This window comes from Puntigrus tetrazona, chromosome 10 (genome assembly GCF_018831695.1).
Source record: "Puntigrus tetrazona isolate hp1 chromosome 10, ASM1883169v1, whole genome shotgun sequence".
Taxonomy (NCBI): domain Eukaryota; kingdom Metazoa; phylum Chordata; class Actinopteri; order Cypriniformes; family Cyprinidae; genus Puntigrus; species Puntigrus tetrazona.
The window spans coordinates 7,613,761-7,632,181 of NC_056708.1; the positions used below are offsets into that span (position 1 = coordinate 7,613,761).

Below are 18,421 nucleotides of genomic sequence, written 5' to 3' on the forward strand. Positions count from 1 at the left end.
GAATTAAATGTTGGTACTTTGTGATCACTCACTTACTATATTTCTCCCTCAGACACCTGCCTTTGGATCGAGTTCTGGCCGTAGCAGTAAGGCCGTCTCGTCACAGCGAGCTCATGATGCAAGATGAAGAGAGGACACTTTGACGCTTTTTCTGACGTCACGCCGATGCGGATCCTCGAGGCGGGAGAAATGCTTTCGCCGTAGAGGCGCATTCGAACGGTTCGCGTGAAGTCGTGTCCTAATCACGTTGATTAATTAATTAGAGCTGGATGAGAGCGCTCAAAGCAGCAGCGCGGAATGTAAATTCAGTACAGACAAAGCGTCAGTATGTGAAAACGTGAACATAAGGGACGCTACAGCCACCGGAGGTAGTGCTAAGAATTGCAATCAATCTGCGGTAGCTGTTAAATGTGTGTGAGTGTGGCAAGCCGTTTTAACATTCATTTCTTAAAATCTATTTCGCTCGTAAGTTGCCAGACACCGCCGGATGTGTTTAATTTTTAATTTTTTTTTATTTTTTTTCACGAAATTGTGTCCAGGAATTTTGTGTGAAAGTCCGAAGGGTATGTTAAAATAAATAGCAAAACCCGTGCATAAAAAAAGCTAAATTATTACTTTTTTACTATTCGCAAATGTATGCTTTTGTAAAATAAATAAACTTAAAGTAAGCATTTTTTGTAAAAGAGTACACGTGGATCAGGTTCAGATTGATGGTCAAAGCGTAGACTAGCTACATCGAGTAGACTGCTTTACTACATTTTACCACGTTTTACTTAAACAGATACCCGTTTTACCCCACATAAATAACTCGCTACGCTTTCAAAACTAAATAAAAAAAATATGCAGACGCAAATAATCTTTTTTTTATTCCTAATTACCACAAATACATATCAGAGACAACGTGCAGGCCAGTTGACCTATCGTTAAGTCCCTCCCCTCAAACACGAATGAGCCAATAGCAGCTGAGCATCACTTGCACGGGGATGGAAATTTGGCCAGCTTTAGGTTTCAGAAACATCGGAAGATCCTAAGATCTCATTGTTTGGATGCTGTTTATGCTGTTACAAATACTTCTGTGCCTGAAGTATTTGCAACACTGACAGTAGAATTAGAAATGGAATTTGGAATATGGAATATGGTTGTCATACTCTTAAGTTAAACGTTTAATCTTCTCAAGCGGAATGTTAATGTCATCCTGAATTAATTTAATTGCTCCCTATGGCACATGAACTGTGTTGAGGTTTCTCCAGGTTTGCATTGTGATCTGTAAAAACCTTGTTCGCCAAATTAAAGTTGTAACACGCAATATTAATTAAAAAAAAACTTTTATATATCTCACCATGGCACTTGAATGCTCCTCAACGAAAGGTGGTCCTTCTGTCTCCATAATTTAGCGAAAACATCTTGGGACAAGGTTCTCACACTGACAGCTGTTATTGTAAGTAAGCTCGTTACAGTGTAAGTCTGTTTTTCTGAGTTTGCCACTTGTTAATGCTAATATGTAAAGAGTCGGCTCTCTCTCGCTTTTGGGATAGTGACTAGCAAAGAAGTGAAACTGAAAAAATAGGTGACAGAATTACTTGAAACTATCCCGAGCTCTGGAAAGAAATGTTTCTCCGGCTTGCCACAGCGCGTGCGCGTGTGGGAGAGAGAGCGAGAGCGAGAGAGGCGGACATCGGGATTCTGGACTCCTGAATCTTGACAGCTGTGCGTGAAGTGCGGAATGGATATCTGAGAGACATATACATCTTCATTGTTCACGAGTGGGGATAATAATAATTATTATCGCTATCATCAAATAGCGGCGAGAGAAAGGAAGACGAATCTCAGTTGTTTTTTCCCACTTGTACACAAAAGAAGAGGACTCGTTTATGAGTGAGACGGACTGACAGCAAATGAGAAGTCGTGCCACCGGATGGTTTTTATTATTTGCTGTTTTTTGATGCACGAACGGACTCTGAAATGGGTCGCCATGACGACAGAGCGCTGAGTTAGCCGCTAATGCGTTATACGCATTTGTTTCTGTTATTGTTTTATTTTATCATTTCCCTACCTCCTTTATAGTGATAAAATATGTTGTAACCTCGCCGTCAGAAGACACGGGTGTTGTCAGATAAACAGAAAGAAAAAAGGAGGAGGAGGTGTTAAGAGGTGTTTATTCCCCGTTCGTTTTTCCATTTCTTAATTTCCCTTATCCTCCTTCCTTTTTATGTCTTTTTTCTTTCCTTTCCGTTTTTCTTTTATTGTTTTGGGGACGCCGACCGACGCGAAGAAGGTAAATTGATGTGTGAGAGCCTGCGACACGTTCATGACGAATTACCTCAGAAAAAAATACCGATGGCATAAACACCGGCTTCAGCACTGAAGTACGAATAATCACCGGGAAAGAACCGGAGACGCATCGACTACATACCTTTCATCGCGGTAAGCGGCTTTCTGTTGTCTGTCATTACGATACATACATGTACGTTTGCACGATGTGCGCGAGTAACGCGTCTGTATCGGGTTGGCGCACCGTTCACGAATAAGACGTCTAATTAGAAGTGTTCAATAAAGGTGCGCTTTTGTCAGGCAGTGCCGACCGCCGTGGCCTGTTGATAATAAAATAGAGGTTTTTGTGATTGACACACTTGGCCGACATCCGCATATCCTACTGTTTTATTCTGGCGTGTCTCGTCTGCTTCAAAGAAAAACGAAGCGTTCGTCAGATCTACATCAAATGATCTCGACGCGACGTTGTCGCGTGGCCTTTACCGGCCATTTGCGCCTCTAATTGCATCCATCGCTCGTCCCTCTGGCAACGCGAGGATTGATTTATTTTTGCACTTGATAGATAATGGTAATGCGCCCTGAATGATGGCAAACATCCGCAACCCACGGACTTCCCATCGCCTGTTAAATGTTTAATGGCATTTACGTAAGTGTGAGATAGGATGGAGCAAAGACAACCCACCTAACCCAACTGCACACCCACGACGCCCATGCACGCAAAGGTACGGAGGTGTATAGGAAGCCATGGCTCTCACAGAGGGGGCACATTTATATGCTGTGGTGGTTGGGCAGTGCTCTGTCAATGGCAGAATTCAGCACAGACAAGGAGTCCTCTGTTCTCCTGAAGGCTGAGGATGTGCCCGTTCCCAACCCAAGTGCTGGTTCGTCGGTCTAATGTCTGATATGACCCGATGTAAATCGTTTAGTGCCACTAAAGCTGTCTGCCGTCCTTGTACGATGTAGCAGAGGTGAGCTCTTCATGCTGCTCAGAGCTTACCCGTTCTTTGCTGGAGTTCTGCTGCAGTCCCTCACGTGGATTGAGGAAAAACTAGTAGTTGATTTCAGAGCATGTGTCTATGTGGAGCATTCGGCCTTCAGACTTCATGTTGCTGTGCGCATCCATCATGCTCTCTTACGTGAGATAAAAAGACAAAACCCCCTGGTCGGTGACCCACTCTAAAGAGGACAAAAAAAAAAATCGGTAGAAATAAGGCAATGGCAAGTATTTTGTACGAATCAAATCATTAGATTTGCGGACTTCAAAGTGCTGTAGATAAAAACAACTGTAGTGTATTGTTTTGAATGAATTACAGACAAAAAGGATGGACCCAAGTGATGCTTTAGGTTGAAAATGACTGATTCTGTATGTAATTCAATTTAATTTGACAATCGCGTTTTTCACATTGCAAGAGCAGGATACAAAGAAAAGGCCATGAAGCCACAACAAAACACTGTTAGAGACTAATGGCAGTCCTGTTACATTAATGTCATAAAGTATTATTCAAGTCAGATTGACGGATAATGATAAGTTGTTAGGCAATCATTTTTGTTTGTTGTTTTTTACAGGCTCTTGTGCCGTTTGCTCCGTTGCTGCTGTGCATTATCACCTCTCCCGTTCTTCTTTCTGCTGTGCTCAACTGAATGCCCACATCAAACCTGATTTTTAATGAGTCTTACAATATGTTGATAGATGGATGAAGCACAGCCGGAATGCCCCGAAGTCAGGGCAAATGGCCTTCGTTATTGTGAGCAGAACAACGTTAGAGTGCTGTATACCCAGGGCTGGAGTGTTTGTGATGTAAGGGGGACAGAGAATTGCTTGTGTCTGAGGTTGGCCCAGGCCTCAGAACAGGTAAATAATGAAGAAAAGTGCAGTGTTAGCTTGATGTAACCCCCTCCATGTGCCCTTCTGTGCAGCCTGTGGTTTGTGTGTGTATGCCGTCTTGGGAAGCACTCACATGGACTGCAGCCTTATTAAACTTTAAAATTCTCTGAGCACTGGGCAAAACGGAAAGAGATGGGTTTTAGACTTAGCCCCTTTAAAATGGAGTTTGTGAATAAATCAGAAACATCCTTATTGTGTGGTGCTACTGTCTGGCAGTGATGGACAGCTGTAATTTTGAAAACAGAACTCGGGTTTTGATTCTGAGTGCTTTACTTATTCACTTATGCAAAAGAGGATAATTATATTAACAATTCATGATGACAGTAACAATGTTTCCTTTCTTTCACTCCAAGGAATACCCAAGGTCAGAGCATCTTTTTTTTTTTTCAGTTCACACATGCACAACAGTATTCGTCAGACGCTATTTTGTGTCCATGCGGAATTTTATTGGAAAGCTTTCATCTTCCACAAAAGCCCGACCTCTGTCTAGTCTTGTAAACGCAATGTCAGTGAAATTGCAAAATACCGTTTTTATTCGACATTATTATCTCTTCGTCCTAGGATGCAGCATTTGAGCATACAATTGTACAGATAAGCATTTCTGAATGTTTACGCTGCGCTCAAGCGAGCATTATAAACCTTGCTCTCCTTGAAGTGTCACGCAACCCTTCTTCTACATCTTTCAAAGCGTCTGTGACCCGTGAGTTGGTAGCGCTTGATTTTCCGCAACAATGTCTGATCGCGGTACACGCTTTCTGAACTCCACTTTTGTTGTAGTGGAGTTGCGGCTGTTGCATTGTGTGGCCTGATGTGCTCAGACATCTGTGTGCCATTATCTCTGTCCCAGCATGTGCAGCATGATCCGCTCACTGTAGACAGCATCGCCACAAGCAATGAATCATCGGCTGAACCTGACAGCCCCCTCCCGTCTAGATCTATATTTCAGCTTCAGTGCATGATATGTGGTGCCCGTTGCCCGACAGAGTCCTGCCGTTGTTCTGAGCTGTAAATGCACTAATAAAGTCGTAATCTCCCCTCATAACTTTTCCTGGAGGTGTGTTACCTGCATCTAGCTTCTTTCAGAAGAGTGCTGAGTCAAGTTTCCTTCTTGTCCTATGTGACAGATGCAGAGACATCTTGTTAGAAAAGCTCCGGACTGACTTTACAGCTCCCTCAAATAATTCCTGTCCTTCAGAAGTCTGGAATCCACAGATAGACATGCTAAATGCCACATCTGTGGTCTATCTTTCTTGGATAGCAATAAAAAAGGCCGGAGAGTCCACTCATCTTGAGTTTGGCTCGGGACTGAGAGAACCTGTAATCCGTCAAGAAGATATTTTTTTAGGATGGTGCTGAGCTTAAAGGTTGCCTAGAACATGGCGCTCCCTCGCTCCTCAGCACACAGCCTGAAACTGAAAGGATCTGGAATGGAAATGAAGAAAAAGGATGGGAGTAAAGTCAGTGGATCACTCCGTGGTTCAAGGGGTAAATGTAGATGGTGGTAAAACAGATTCATGTCGAATGGAAAAAAAGACTGATGCTGTTTTTCCCTGCTGTTCTGAAAACTGTATTCAATTATTAATTTGTTTGGAAACCTAAATCACAGCTGGGGCTACGTTGCAGCTTTAGAGGAGCAGTGGAGGTTCATTAGTCCTGGAAAAACTCCAAACAAATATGGCAGCGACAGGAAACAGACGAAAGGATGGTCCGTTTCCATCCGGTGTTCCTTGATTTAGTCAGAATTGGCTCTGTTAAGCTCTCGGGTTTAGTAAAGCTTCTGTGCACTTTAAGTGTGCTGCCTTCCTTCATTATCTTACCCTAATGGCATAAATCCAGCGTTACGAATTAATTACAGAATGTAAAATGTGTCCTATTTCAGGCACAGTAAGTTGCCCTGAAGGTGAGCATCTGGCTTTGTTGCAGTGTGTTTTTAGAGTGGAAAATGCACCAAAAAATTATGTTGAATAGTAGGAGTTTGTCAAGGGTGTATGTTTAATGACTCATCCGCCGGTACAAGAAGACTCGAGTGAACGGTGACACTCTCGAACTGATATTGACATTCTGCAGGTTCATTTCAAGCCAATTATGGACGAGGTGATGATTGTAAAATTGCGTATTGATCTTGGGTTTTAGTGTGGACCCTCCCGCCCTTGAGTGTTAAACATAGTCGAGTGCTGCCCGGTGTAATCACATCAAGAAACCTCCCCAAGATTCCTCCTCACGCTTCCTCTCTTCATTCTGAATGTTGATTGTCTCAGTCTCTGTGCAACAAAATCGGTTCTCCCTCTCCCAGTGCCTTGAATGGATGAAAGTTCCTAGACTTAGTCGTACAGGCTTTGAGAGAATCCACAGATTTTTGATGGTTGTGATACAACAAAGGCAAACTCTTTTATGCAAATATGGAACCAAGATCATCTATTTCTAAGATCACGTTTCTTCATTGACCTCAATGTCATGATAAAACTATGGAGGCTTTCCATTGCACAATTGGTTCTTCACATTCTTTTTAGAATAGGTTCTTTTAAGATTCTGTGAAGATTTTGGGAGGTAATAGATGCCAAAAATAGTCTTTTTTTTAGAGTACTCCTCTCTGTATTCCTGTATCAATGGGAGTACTACGTGCAGCTGTCGCCTTGCAATGAGGATTAAAAGCTTGTAAAAAATTAAGGCCAGTATTCGTTTCATAGTTTTGTAATGCTGCTATTTTGTGTCTCCAGCAATATGTTGGTAAACAACTCTTGCACTTTCCGTTTATCCTACAGATGGATTGGATGGAAGCTGCTCTGGCAACTTGAATTTTTTTTTGAGAAAGTAGGCCGTAATGACAGGTGCATTGGATGATGTGAGAAATATAATAGCATTTAATTTCCAAACCAGCTTGAACAACTACTTCTAAACCTGCATGTCATCACGCAGCATGTGTTAATATCTCCTGTGTTTATGTGAGAATGAAGAATAGCAGCATTATGAACCTGAATTAATAATGAATTCTAACTATTGATTGTCTTGCTGGTTGAGTCATTCTCAAAATGCATCAATCGATCAGTTTCTGACTGAGTGCTCATCAACAACTCCTGCATTGACATTCAAGTCCAGCGGAGATTTTTTAAATTCAGTTTTCTATTTTGTATCTATTAAAAACGCAGTGCAATATTATTTATGCTTTCCCTCAGATTGTATTATGCACTAAAACAATCAGTTTAAACTGATTAGAGAAATTTAATCTACAAGAGAGCTCTCGAACACGCTGTGGTGTTGATGCTGAGCAATTTGAAATTTAACTGCATTACTTCTCGTTTGACCTTTAAGTTGGGCTGTAGAACTAATGGCTCCATAAATTTGTATTCAGTAAAGTGTTAATGTGCCTTGTAGTCTTTGGGTTTATTTTTAACAGGCCGCTAAAATTCCAAGTGTAATCGTCCAGTACCTGAACATCATTCATTTGTGTGCAGGAATCATTAAAATGACCATTGCATAATGCGAGAAAGGTTAAGTGACAAGAGAGAAGAATTGCTACATGTGCAGCATTGTTTTATTTATTTAGAGCAGGCATGTTGATGGGCCAGTTCCAGAAATGAAATGAAGCTGCCTAGTTTCTCTTGCTGCCAAAGTTGTGTTTGATTGCTGCACAACAAGGAAGTCATCACTTAGAGTATGGCATTAATTTTTTTCTGCTCACATTTAAAGTTCACGAACGGCATAGCTTAAAATCTGAAATATTTCTCAGCGTAAAATGATTTCGTTTTTGTCTTTTCACTTTGACAATGAAGGATAAGTCTAGACAGACTCTTGGCTTTTCAATACTTAATATCTTTGCTAGGTATTATGTCTCTATTTCTTGATTACATGACCAGAATCCGCTTTTTCCCCCCATCCTTTCTTCACTCTCTCTCGCAACCCATTATTTTGAAAGGGAACGATAAAATAGCTGAAGTCCCAAAAGGCTGATAGCATATCACCATGTTAGCAGAAGGATCACCCATGTACTTCAATCACTCTCATAGCTACTGCCATTAAACCAGGCGTACAGCATGCCCTGACTGACAGCCCTGTCTCTGAGGGAAACAAATCGGGCCGGGCCAGCCTCCCGACCCCCAATCAATATGCCAGCCCAGCTGGGACCAGTGCCACCAATCACTCTGTCTGGAGAGGGACTGAGACAGACAGGACGGCCGAGAACTTGACTCGTGCTCTGTTTAGCGGTAACTGTGTTGAAAGACAACATGGCTGAGAAAATGTCCAAACATCCCCCGAGGACAGGAGTGTGATGTTAAAGGCGGAAAAGTACACCGGTACAGTTCGCTGAGTGATGCTCGTGTACAGTGAGCTGAATTTTTCTTTGCTTTTAAAATATATCTCTATTGTACAGCCATAAACTAAAAGCCTAAGCAACAAAAAAGACATGTTCTATATTGCATGTCAGATTTTTTTTCCTCCTTAAGCTTAAAAAACGCGGTGTTACTGTTAAAGCGCTCATCTCTCTCTCTCTGGCCTGCTACTTGTAGCGAGTGGTGATTTATAAAGCCATGGAGAGGCCGACGTCCCCCCTCCAATGGGGAGCGTCAATGCGTAATTACTTTGGAAGATGGATGGGGCCCATCCAGGCTGTCCTGGACCCTGAGTTAAATCACAGCCCCCCCTCTTTCCTCAGAGTTCACGTACACTCACAGAAACAGCCAACATCTCAGCAACGAGCATTGCTCTGTTTCACCCGTTTCTATTGGTTCTCGCTCATACACCTTCTCCTCATGCGCCTTACATCCATCTAACAAGACCAGATGCCAGAGATCGGGTTCATTTCCCCTCTGAGGGCGAAAGCGAGAGGCAGAGAGAATTGAATGAAATGTGAAGTAGGTGCAGAAGATAGAGCCTGTGGAACTGATGCGTAGACATAATTTTGGACAAATTTAGCAATTCCCAGTTGACTGCGACAATCTCAGATGTGCAAAGAGTCAATTAGCGATTCTAAAGTACTGTTTCCTTTACCAAAAAGTAATCTACAATATGTGTGTGCGTGTGTTCGTATTTATATCTGTGTGTGTATTCGCACACTGTAAGAAAATATTGTGGCATTGCTACAATAGCATGATAATTCTTGATTATGACATTCATATATCATGCTTTTTAAACACTATTATAGGGCTTGGTGTTTTTATTATCGCAAGGTCCCAAATAATGTTGGTTCTTTAACAAGAGGCAGATAGATATTTATGCAGAAAATCCCAATTAAAATATACTTATATAACTAATATATATATATATATATATATATATATATATATATATATATATATATATATATATATATATATATATATATATATGTAGTATATGTGTGTGTGTCTGTGTATCTGTGTCTAATGTTTAAAACCCAAATGAAAATATATAGGCTATGTAATACATGCATGTGTAATATTTATATTTATATGTATGTTTATATGTATGTATATATCTTATATATTGATTTCAGTATCATTAAATCAAAGATCATACAAGATATTAAAACAAAAAGCATTGTGCACAAGCAGTATTTCAAATAAAGTTTAATCATAATTTTAATATTTATAATTATATTATATCTTATATTAGTCTTTTTGTATAAGTCTTGAGTGATATATCAGTAAATATGTTCATGGATTTGAAATAAATATATTTTAAATATGACTTTATCGATTAATTAATAAATACTATTAACCTTCTGATTTTAGATCTTTACAAAAAAAATACTGAATGTTAGTATGAAATAAGTTTCTAGTTTGAAAACCCATTCTCTTGCAGTATATTGTAGTGTCCTGAATATATTATACATTTATATATAGTATGGTGTGCGCTTCTATCCACAACTTTTACATTTTATCAGCATCTATGTACCTGAGAATCAAACTCAGAACCTTTGGTGTGACAGCGCCATGTTCTACCAGCTGAGCTTTAAGAACATCATACAAATACACCGCGTTACACGTAAACACAACCTCTCTATCTGCACATACTCTTCCATTTTTAAACCTGCATATAAGCACTGTACTCATTCATACGGAAGCACACACAGATGCATGCATGTGCCACTGGGGAATTGGTCTTTTTAGCCAAAGCTCTGTCTTCTGCCTCCCTCTGAGCTCCTCGGTTAGGGCCAGTTAGCTTGGCTAGAGCTGAAGGTTTAATCCCTCCCTCAGAAAGCTGTGGGTGCCTCTAAACAGAAGAGAGTGGCCTCGGGAGACTGCAGCCTGGCTCTCCTCTCCCGTCTCACTCGCTTTCATGTGTGGGTTAACTCGCTGAGGTGGGAGGATCGGCGAGGGGTGCTGGCGAGAGCTGGAGCTGCTTTTTAAGCCGTGGATGTGTGTGGGGTCTGCTGGGGAATTTGGCATGACTGTATGCATGTAGTTTGGCAGGCCTAGACTGTACAGGGGATGGATTTAATGATGCCAGAGAGAGAATTTGATACAAAAGACAGAATAAGAGGAAAATCTGTGTTTCTTGGTGCATAGACAGTCGACTCTGATGCAAGCAGCATCCACCAAAAAAAAAAAAAAAAAAAAAATGCTTTGCTTGAAGGCTGAATGTATAATTTAGTATAAAGCTAATTCCATATAGACCTTATTCAAGGTAGACACCATTTAATCGTATGAAAATTAAAACAGGGCTATGCGAGAATAGATGTACAGTATGTTCAATGGGTATTGCTGTTGTCAATCATAATAAAATTTTGTATTATTTTTTTTTACAAGTACAAAATAATTTTGGAAAAGTAGTTAGCCTATGAAACATCGACATGACCTTAAGACATCCTGTCAATAAAACTGCATGGTTCATGTCTTTGATTTCATTCATTATGAAATGAAACGTAGTTAAATGTGGCTTTTATCCTGTCTAAAGACCTATTCACACCAAGGACGGTCACATCTCATTTAATGTAAAGTACATAGAAAGTGTGTAATAATATTTAATAGTGTATATATGTTTTATATATTTAAGATTAAGATACAGTACAATTTCCAAAATTCATTTATTATTAGCTTTTTATTGTGCCAACGGTTGTGCCAACTGTTAAATGTTCATTGAACATATTTTAATGCGCTTTTTTACAAACACACAGATGTTTTTTGCCCCGAACTGATGGCCATTAAGTTTTAAAGGAATCATATGATGTGATTTCAAATTTTTCTTACAAGCTTTTGGTGCATAAAGAAGATCTGTATTGTTTCAAAGAGTAAAGTCTCAAAACCAAAGAGGTATTCTTTCTAAGATATGACTTGTACACATCCCCCTAAAAGGGCTTGCTCAATCACGCCATCATTTTGTGCATGTCAGAATCCAATTTTGTCATTAATCACGTTATTTTTATCTTCTTTACATACAAAAAGTATTCTTGTCGCTTCTTAATGATGTCTTTGATGATGTCAGGATGACGTCTTTCATACTTTTCTGGACCTTAACAGTGTTCGTCACTTTTTTTTTACAGTCAATCGGACAGTCACAAGTCTCCCAGTTTTCATACAAAATATCTATAATATAATTGTGTTCCCGAGAGTAAACAAACCTTTTACGGGTTTGGAATTACATGATGTACAATAAACCAATCAGAGTCTCATCCCATTTCCTTAAAGAGACAGTTGCACTGGTGCCATGTCGTATTCGCTATTCAAACGGCGAAATTTGCAAACGAGCAAAGACTGAACATGTTTCAGAGCTACTCGTGTGCGAGCAAGTAGGTAGCCTAATTCTGATATTATGGCTCTCAATTATGACATGCAGGAATTTTTGTATTTATGTAGCCTACACAATAATAATATTTTACATTGTAATCCTTCAGTTTGTAATATTTGCCATATTTATGTGCTGCTGTGCATTCATGTGTGTGTAATAAGTGTACGTGCGCTGTGGACACACTTACAGGCGCATATTACTAATGTGCTCTTTAAACAACAAAATACTTAGTTTGACTTCATGTTGGCAGTGACGCATTACAAAAGTAACTCAATTACAGTTATATATTACTTTTTGCTGTAATGCAATAATATAACACATTGCTAATACAATTTTGGTAATATTATACCCGTTAAAATTAGGGTTGGGTATAATTTTTGGGGTTTTTTTTTAGACACATTGTCAGTATCCAGCAAAACTAAATCCCTAGAGAAAAGAGAACTGTTGTGTGTCTCGGATAAACATACAGCGGCATTTCATTATGAATACATGTTTTTAAACAAACAGCGAATCAATGATTCAGTGAGCCGTTTGGCTTCATTTCTGAAGGAATCAATCGAATCCATCTGAACGAATCAATGCATGACTGAATAACTCCCTTATTAAGACAGGGATTTGCCACCACCTACTGGCATTGTATTTGTGTATGTTAAATTAAAATATTTCTTTCTAAAGCTAATTCTTTGTAATGTCGATTTAGTTTAATAGAAATAATGTCTATTTTTTCTATTTTAAATAATTACTTCATCTCAAATTGATGTGCATGTTAATTAATCTTCTTTTAATTTTGAGATTAATTTTATTAATTAATTGCCACATTATGTGATTAGATTATAGCTTTATTGCATTTGGTGTCTCTGCCATAATTTACTTTTGAAGTTTGTCCACTTTTGTAATTCTGACAGTCATTGTTACTTACTGTTACTTACCAAGAGTCTTTACATTATGCTATAGACGGTCATACTATGCCATGTTCGCCTTATACTAGATTTACAATAAGCTGCAATAAACATTTTAGCTATTTGGACTTAGCTATTTTGATATGATGGCTTTTATACATGTAGTTATTTTAATGAACTAATTTAAAAAGTAATGCAAAAGTAGTGCAGCACATTACAATTCAGAAATGTAATGTAACTATAAAATAGATAGAAAGATAGATGGATAGATAGATAGATAGATAGATGTTTAACCAAGAAAATCTGACTGTGACATGAATGTACATTTAGTGTATTAAAAAATTGAGCCACTTCACACAACTTTTATATTTTTTTGAATAAAAATTCAGCTATTATCCTTATAAGTTTTATTTTATTATTTATCATTCATGTACAGTACAACGGAAGCAGATGCTGCTACAGGGAGTAAAAGCGACATCCATTCTGTCTCTCTCTCTCTCTCTCTCTCTCTCTCTCTCTCTCTCTCTCTCTCTCTCTCACACACACACACACACACAAACGCTCACACACAGCCCACACAACGAAACAGGACAGTTTGTCCTCTTGTGGTGTAAAAAGGTGGGATTGAAACAAATTGGTGTAAAAGGACTTAATAAACTAAAAGGCAGTGCTGTGAATAAGCCATGAGTCACGGCAATCAGCTGTAGGGTAGGCGTTACAGACCAGACTGACTAATGGAAAACATACAGTTTATTAGCTTAACTGTCCTCGCTGAACTCTTTTAGCACATTAGGTAAAATTTAAAGGTGATATTAAATTAGGAAATTAACAAACGTATTAGTGGAAACGTAATCGTAATCAGTTTTATATTTATCTGTGTGTTTTCCTCTACAAAGATGCCGGTTTCCATGGTGACGTATTGATTGTCTGACCAAACAGAGGTGGAGATGTGTGTTTTTTTTTATCTTTTTGTTTTTCACACCTATCTGTCTCCCCGCTGGGTCGTGTCCTGAGTCTCCTTCAGTCATTCATCAATAGCTTCTCCTCCTGCTTCGTTAAAGCCCTCTTTAATGACTTTTATTTGATTATTCATGAGTTTGTTTAGTTGATTGTTTTTTATCATGCTGTGACCTGGGGGGTGCATTTTGGGAAATAAAACCAAAGTGTGAACACAACTTCGGATAGAATAGTATACAAGCATACTGTTTAATGCACAATATTTATATTATTATATACACTGCTTACATACATTGACACTAAACATTTTAATTAATAAAATCCGGTGATAGTCTCAAATAAAGTGTAATAACTCAGATTATATAATTATATTTACATCCGATATGATCATTGCGCTATTATGGGGGTTTATACATATACATATACATACAGAAATAATGTAATAACCCTCTCAGATTGTATATAGGCCTAATAAATTATATGTAGCATATACTGTGCATACAGATATACATATATATATATATATATATATATATATATATATATATATATATATATATATATATATATATATATATATATATATATTTTTTAATGCTGCTTTTAATCTGATTTCAGTCATTAAAAATATATACTGGTTAAATCTAAAGAATGTTAAATATAAAAATATAAATAAATATAAACTAATCGCTGTAAATATATTTCTGATTGCATCAGGACAGGAAATTAAATGGTGCACGTTGCATTGTGGGATACATTGCTCAGTAGTAGCATGCCTCGTTTTTTTGAAAATGCAGTTGGTCATTCATGAATTTTCAGAAATTTGCTTACTGCAGAAATAGTAAGAGCAGTATGGTAGTATGCATTTTCAAACACAGCCTGATCCATCTTCGTTTATCTTCTTAGTGGCCGAAAACTTGCTCTCTTGTTATTTGGGGTGTAGGGAAACAGTTTAGCGTTATCACAGTTAAGCTGGACTCAGCTAGACCCCTATGAATAGCTCTGTCTCGCACACACAAAAATACTCACACATACTTTTTAGCAGGCTGAACAGAGGGAATTGTGGGATAAGGCGCTGAACTCACAGATGATGACAGTGCAATGTCTCCGAGTAATTATGGGGTCACCCTGAAATTAACACAGAAACATGAACTCCCATTCTAAAATGATTGTTCTCACGGACAGCTTAACCTCCAGCTCCAATGGCGCTGTCAAGAACAGATCAGCTAAGAATAGATTTAGCTGCAAATCATTCCAGACTTCCCTCAGTCAGGGTATTACAGTTTGGAGTGGATTAACTAGGAATAGATTAATAAAGAATATCATTAAAAAAAGTCAAATTACTCCATACTAGATATTACTGTAAGTCAGCGTTTGGGAAGCTACTTTGAAACTAGCTTGCCAAGCTGCGTGCTGCTTATCATTTAAAGCAACTAAACCGCCTTTTTGAAAAGGGATACACTACACTACAGGCTAATAAACAGCAGCTAACTATCTTTTTAAACAGAACTTATCATTTCTAACTTAATCAGAGTCATATTTTGGCACACACAATGTGGGGTAGGGGTTAAATAAATAAATCTAAATTAGAATTGAGTTGAAGACATGATGAACTGCAGCATTTAGCTAAGTATTCTTCTATAATCAATTGACTCAAATCAATGGCTTTTAATCTGTTTTAGGCTGCTTTTTATCTTTCCATGTATTGTCCAATATGGGAAAGGACATTTATGAGGGCGCGTTTGTTTATTGCTCCAAGCTTGGCAGTAAAGCTGCGAGCGCGAAACAATGTGAAGTTAAAAAGAGTAGACATTAAAAAGGTAGCACATACACTATCAATCAAGAGTTTGGAATTATTTAGATCATGTTATTCATTTACACCTTACAATAGACTACAATATAAATGATTTTTTCTTAGAAGAAGGTAATGTAGTTATGCTGCACACAAAATCTCTAGTGTTGAAATCCTAGTGTTTTGTGGAGTAAAGTGGTAAAGCTGTGGTGTTGAATTTAAGGAGATCTGCTCAAGCTAGCATAAACAGCACCCTCTGGCCGGTGTAAATACAGAGAGTAACCCTTATTAACACTGTTGAGTGTTATTAGTGACATCTAGGACGTTAATAAGCAAGTAGCTTATTAATGTCTCCACCGGGGGTTATTCTATGACTTTTATGAGTGCTGTGGCAGAGGCCCCCTATTACAAAATGCTCATATTTTAATACTCTTTTTAATACTCTAAATCAATATATAAATTGTCTTTATCTGCAGCACGGAGACATTCTCCAGCTGCATCTGCGGTAAAGAGCTGCTTTGTTGTTGACAGAAATCATGCAACTTTATGTTACCCGAGAAAATGGTGGACTACTGCACAACACAGTGAAATCTCCAGAACGCAATAAAAACGGGTCGCAACAAATGCAAACAAGCCACACGACGGTACAAGCCGCAGTACAAAACACGTCTGTTGTCACTTAGTGTAAACAGCGTCTAAAAATAGCCCCTGCCTTTTTGTAAAAGGTGCATACAAATAACATGGGATCCTTAGCTGACGCTTTAAATTTGCATAGCCATACAAATGAGTTGGCTAATGTTAAAAATGTAAATAAATACATTTTGTATGAAAGTAAAATGTACAAAATTTGGATTCCGTTAAACTATTACCTCTTGCATAAAGTTTTTAGCTTTAACACATCCTCTGTAGTGGCCAAAAAAAGGAGTGGGAGATTCCATTGTGTTGTGTATTTTTAGTTATGTTGTGCTATTTTCATTGTGTTGTGGCTTGTTTCCCCTGTGTTGCGGCAATTTCGTTTGGCTACTAAAAAATACTCTGATGGGTTGGTTTATATCATTGTAGCATTTTAGAATTTCTTGAATTTCTTTCAGTGTTGGACTGAAGCACAACGGGATTTTACTGGACTCGTCAGAAAGGGTCTAGTGACGCCTCTGTTTTCCAAATCCAAACTGACCCTTTGCTAGTGCACATTACTACGATGAACAATTTGGGCAGAATATCGTTAACCGCTTCCCAGTCTGCTGTTAGATACAGATGGTGCTCCTGACCCTCTAGTTTTTTCTCATTCAGTATTTCATTTCACTTGTCACAGATATGTCACAATGCTAGAATACATTCGATTGAAATTTTTTGATTGAAAAATTTTTGCTCACGGACGTTAATCGAACATTGCTGCACTTTTTTGTCATTTTGTTGACAGCTAAGCTACCACTAAGTACTTTAAAGGTGGCGTTGGTTTGTGATTATTTTTGCGATTAAACATGCTCTGAAAAGCGACATACCGTCAAATGGCGATTTGTCTGCGTCTTTTGGGGCATTGGGAAGTAGTCTAATCTTTATTTAGCTACTCGCCCACATTGCTGTTAGCAGTGTCAGTCGTATGTGCATTCGGTTTACTTGAGAATTGTGCTGGATTATGTTTGGACATATGTTAGAATGCTTTTTCCGAGCACTGAGTTATTTTTCCCATGTCGACATGACAGCTAACGTTGCACAAATAATCCCATGTGTCTTCTAGTGTGTTCTATGCTTAGTTAACCGCCGACATACCCTGGTGGACCGGCTGAGTCTGACAGCCTGGCCAGAAGTCATGTCTACAGCGCCAGTGGCGGGACGTCGGGGTCTCGTGGTGGCCCATTTGTTCAAATGCCACCGCTCCGATGTGCCTTTTCACACTTGGCTCTGACCATTCGTCCGGCTGAACGCACCCCCGCGTCTGTCCAGAGGGCCGTTACTCCATCAAACAACCCTCCTCTCTGCTGTGACAGCAGGACAGAAGGTGCTGTGGGCACTCGTTGCTGACACAAAGTTAGACAAGGCTGTGGGCACCGTGTGCACAGATGGACCTGGCCCAGCTCAGCGCCGTTCACGCCGAGATTCCCAGCACAGATGAATTAATGCCAGATATCACATTCATGCGAAAGGAATGGCTCATTATTAAAAAAAAATGCTCCGGAACAATCCATATGTGTTTGAGATCGCATGTGCGGTCATTGCTGCGCTTAAGGGCTTTTAGACCCCCGCTCCGCCAGACAGGAGCCAGGCTGCGTTATTGGCTACTAATGTACAGGCCATGAGAGCTTCATGTCTTTATTAGAGACTTCATCTCAGTCCGTTAGTACTGTAGCTCAAGGCTTCTCATTATTCACTTCGAGTGACTGTGACGTTTACCTCAGTTTCCGAGGTGGGCGATGTATATATGGGCACAAAAAACTCTACCGGTAGTGAAGACCCTAGTGAAAAAGTTGTATATTTAAATTGAGTTCAAATCTATGAAAGTATTTACATATCACTTGAGACTTACTGGTATAAAAATTTGAATTTTATTTAGTTCCAAAACCGTTAGACCTTCATTCATCTTCAGAACACAAATATCTTTGGTGAAGTCTGAGAGCTTTCTGATCCTGCATAGACAGTGATGCAACTGACACGTTCAAGACCCAGAAAGGAAGTGAGGACACTGTTGAAATACCAACCTGTCCTCCATCTAATATGCACATATATGTCATTCGTCCAAATCCCTAAAATGCGACTGATTAGCGTGTATACTACAATTGCGCCTCTGTCGGAAACCGGACATTTTCATATTAATGTTTTGCACTCATTTATCTGCGTCGTATTTCGGGTTTTGTATCGCTCAGTTGGAAGCGCGATGTACGATGTACGATGTACGATGATATGTAATAATGTGAT

At 39.0% G+C, this 18,421-nt stretch overlaps 1 protein-coding gene across 1 annotated transcript in view; it reads left to right on the plus strand.

The window, feature by feature from the left end:
- The first annotated feature begins 1,643 nt into the window (after positions 1-1,643).
- nlgn2b (neuroligin 2b) overlaps positions 1,644-18,421 on the plus strand; it is a 66,341-nt gene continuing 49,563 nt past the window's right edge. The window contains exon 1 of the mRNA XM_043250814.1: positions 1,644-2,424. The gene's annotated coding sequence lies outside the window, so the exon portion shown is untranslated. The remainder of the gene's footprint in view (positions 2,425-18,421) is intronic.